Source organism: Pipra filicauda, unplaced genomic scaffold (genome assembly GCF_003945595.2).
Source record: "Pipra filicauda isolate LSUMZ 115617 unplaced genomic scaffold, ASM394559v2 scaffold564_size293559_pilon, whole genome shotgun sequence".
Lineage (NCBI taxonomy): Eukaryota > Metazoa > Chordata > Aves > Passeriformes > Pipridae > Pipra > Pipra filicauda.
The window spans coordinates 179,162-183,649 of NW_024104714.1; positions in this window are offsets into that span (position 1 = coordinate 179,162).

Sequence of the window (4,488 nt, forward strand, 5' to 3'; positions counted from 1 at the left end):
CTTCATTAATAAAGCATTAAAGGAGGGTAACAGCAAATGCCAACAGCTTGGGTTTATAGGAAGCAGATTTGTCACTAAGTTGAGAAACTGTTTTGGAGTTGAATATGTTCCTTAAGCGTGTGGGCTGGAGTAAAAAGAGCACAGAGCTTATACAATTTAAAGCCAACTGAGGCCTTACAATAAGCTCAGCCTTCCTCTCCCTGTAGAAGGGCTACCACAGCAGTTACAGAATCCCAGCAAGCCAGGAAATTGTGGGGTAAGGTGGGCAAGTGATCCTTGAGTCACCACATGCTATGGGAAGACACAATTGTATGAGGAAAGGAAAAGGAACAGCCACAGCAGGAATTTCCCCTGTGTCAGTCTCTGCTCTGGATTTCCTTGGCTCAATACTTCCACCACTGAGAAGCCCATTATCTTTAAATAGTTTTGTTTTCACTGCAACCTCAACATGACATTCATAAACAGTTCATTTATTTTTATCCAAATTCATGAAGTGAAGCATGAGGATGAGCATCAGGGATGCTTCTAGATATACAAAGCTGTGATCCTCTGAAACAGCAGCAAGAGCCAGGACAGAACAATATTCACTGGTAAAGGACCAGGAAGTTCATTACAGATCAGGAAGGGTTTCGGTTCTTGCCCAAGGGTAAGAGGAGAAATGCGGAGAGAAAAAAACCTGCTGTTTGTGTCATCTTCCGGAGTGAAGCAATGAGTGATGAACAGCCAAAAATGCTTAATGCTTTTGGGTTCCACGTTACCCAGAGGATGCACCTCATCCCCAGCAGCATCACAGCCCTGCTCAAGGCAGAGCAGCAGTCCCTGCCTGGGAGGTCAGTTATATTGTGACCTTCATGAAAAAAGCCAGTTTTCCAACCCAGAAGCCAAAAATCTCCAGCCACAACCCAGTCATCTTCCCCCTTGATTTGCACCAGCTTGGGATTTCCTGCCAGCTCCATGTGGCCATTTTTCACTCTAAAATTGCTAATGCACAGAATTCATGTTGGATATCACGTCCCCTGCCAGATGTGGGGCACCCTGGGCATTCCGGGGACAGAAAGAGGGGTGGGAGTTATTTCAAAATCCCCCTGATGGTCATTGCTGAGCCTTTATGACTCCATCCCAGTAACTGTTTTGGTTTTGAGAGTCAAGAACAACATGCATTTTTCCATATCTTGTGGTTTTTGGAGGGTGTGAATGAATTTTCCTGCTGTGAGTTACTTAGGTATCAGCATCCCGCCCAGCAGTGGTGAGGCCATTGAGCAATACAAAAACCCCTTGGTGGAGATGTGGCAGGCTCACCAGGATGACACATCAGGAGGTCCTAAGTGTTAAAAATCATCAAGAATTGCAGATACTTCTCATGGTCATGTTAAGTCTGCTCAGAGATGTTACCTAAACTCAGAACTTGCGGAAAATTACTTTACCTTCCCTTTCTACATTTGGTTTCATACCTTGTACACATTCATGAATACAAAATGCCAAAAGACAACAGACTTGCACCCTTTCAGACCATCAGGAATGAAGTAACCCCCCAAATCCCTCAGAAAAATAGCTTGTTGATATGTCAACAAGAAAAAAAATGCCATTGTTGTCTCCCACCACCATGTTGTCTCTTCCTAAAGTTATATTTCAGCAGGAGCTTTATACTGAAGGACAGGAGTTGAACTTGATGGTCTTTGTGGGTCCAACTCAGGATATTCCATGATTTTATGATGCTATAAACTGATCTTTGTGAGTTCTCAGGGTTGGAAGAAGCAGGGAGGGCACAGTGAAGGGTGGATCCCAAAGCCTGAATGCTTCCCAAAGGCAAACTTGTGACCATGGTGCTGAAGGCTACTTTACTCCAAAAACATCTCTGTTTTTCCATGTGTGCTTGTCAGCTCTGCTAAAGCCCACAAAAAGATGTGGACCTGCTGAGGAGGCCACGGAGATGCTCCAAAGCCTGGAGCCCCTCTGCTCTGGAGCCAGGCTGGGAGAGCTGGGAGTGTTCACATGAAGAAGGGAAGGCTCTGGGAGACCTGACGGCCCCTTCCAGGGCCTAAAGGGGTTCCAAGAGAGCTGGAGAGGGACTTTGGACAAGGGTCTGGAGGGACAGGACAAGGAGGAATGGCTTCCCGCTGCCAGAGGGCAGAGCTAGATGGGATATTGGGAAGGAATTGTTGGCTGTGAGGGTGGTGAGGGTGGTTGCCCAGAGAAGCTGTGGCTGCCGCATCCCTGGAGGTGTCCAAGGCCAGGTTGGACAGGGCTTGGAGCAAGCTGGTCTAGTGGAAGATGTCCCTGCCATGGCAGAGGGTTGGAACTGGATGGTCTTTAAGGTCCCTTCCAATCCAAACCATTCTATAATTCTACAAAAAACACACAAAAAGCCTCTGTTTTACTCACTGGCCTTTTGAATCCAGTTCCTCCATAAAAAAGTGCAGGAAGAACAGGAAGAGGAGGAGAGACCTCATTTAAAACTATACAAGGGGAAATTGCAAAAAATTACCTAAACCTTTAGGACCATATTTATATTTTGATTTCATGTAATATTACTTCCTGGTTTCCAGCACATATTCTCTGGGCGTCCCCTATCAAATATCAGGCAGTATTAAATCACTGATCCCTGATCCCCGTAGCTCTCAGAAAAACATCTGTACTAATTTGTTGGTTTTCCTTAACATAAGGGCCAGCTGAACTCCTCCAGGGCTCAGCCAAGTGAGATCGCTGACAGATGCAGAATAGGAGTGCAAAGATTTTTCCTTTATTAAAAATAAGGTTCCACACTCCAAGCCCTGAGCTTGTCATCTGCCAAAGTGATGAAATGACACGCGGCAACCTTGATCCAACACTCTCGTGGAGACAAAAACAGGGTCTTACCTAATGCAAACGATTCCTGACAGCACAGCCAAAGTGGCCCCGGCCAACAAGGTGAGGGGTCTGGCAGTGGGATATAGCCCTTTTCTGCTCAGGGTCTCTGAAGTGTCTCAAAGGGAAAGAGTTATTTAAGTTCATCGACCTGGGAATGCAGCAGATCTGGCTCCTTGCTCACCACTTTGAGGAGCTTGACTCTATTTAGGACAAGCTTTGCTGCAGCAGCTCAGCACGAAGCTGCTTCAACAGGGACAGAAGTTCAGGTAGGGCAAAATCATCAAGGACTGGTGGAATAAACACCAAAGCCCCCAAGGGATGAATCAGCAACATCTTTGGTGTGCAGCTCCCAACACCTTCCAAGGCTTTTGCACATACAAGTTAAACTCATGGCACAGGCATCCCAGGTAACCTACAGGAGCACATGGAATTAAGAGCAGCCTTCCCTTGAAACAGAGTAGTTTTCCTAAGAAAATTTTCCAAGTTCAGAAGAGTCCCAAGTAACAACACAAGACCTTGTTTTACTCCTTGTCTGGTGGGCTCTGTGATATGGACACTCCTCTTGTGCAGAACTTACACATATCATACAAGATGAAGAGGTATCAGAGGATGCCCTTGAATTAATGGGAATATTATCTGAGTGCAATCCAGCTGCCAGAGAAAAACCTACTAGCATGAATAACCTCAGCCATGTGTTTCACCCCAAAAGACTCACCACAGAACTTGTCAGCACCACGTCTCAGCACAGGACTGACTCACTCCCTGTGCCAGTGTTGGTGGTTCCCAGCAGTCATTTCCCTGCAGGAAATTCTCTCCCCAAGGATGACCCAGTGAAAATGCAGGAAACCCCACACACCCACATCCCTCCTGCAGCAGCCTGGGGATGAATCCCAGCCAGGGGCACTGGGCAGCCCATTGACAGGCTGTATCTGCTTCCAATAAACTTTTATAGCCTGTCAATGCGCTGAATCCTACGCAGTAAAATCGGTGTCAGAAAAAAGTCTTGCAGTGCCAGTGTCTTTTTATTTTTTTCCCTCTCTTTTTTAATTTGAGGACAGCTGGGAGGGACTGATTCAGAGGCCTAGTTCATAAGATTATTTTTTTTGAGGGGGAGAAAAAAATGACTCTAAATTACAGTGGGAATTTTCAGAACCTCCTTCTGGGGAGAGGAGCCATTTTCAAAAATGACTTCATTTCCGGAGCTGGCTTTCCTCCCATTATTTGAACAAGCAAGGAAAAAAAGAGTTCAGAAAGTAGATGAAGGTTTCAAATTTGGCTTGACTGGTTTCAAATTTAATGGTCATAAACCAGCCTTTAGAATTCCAGGCAAATTTTAGGATGGCTTCTCTTATCAGGCTGCCAGTCCTGAACCTCAGCCCACTGAGCAGAGATGACCCTGCACAGCATTGCCCTCAGGAGGCATTTGGCACACAGGCAAGGAACCTGAGGACCTTCAGCTGGTAGATCTGTGCATTTAGCCCTGCAAAGCTTTTCCTGGGTTTTTATAAGGTATAAGGTGTGAAAGCCTTGCTTTGCATCTCTTCCCTGGGATGCATTTTTGTGGCAGTCGTTAAGGGCCATATTTAGCCAGTATAAATCCCTTTCAAGTCCCTGTCCCAGTGAAATGGGGAGCAGGGGACA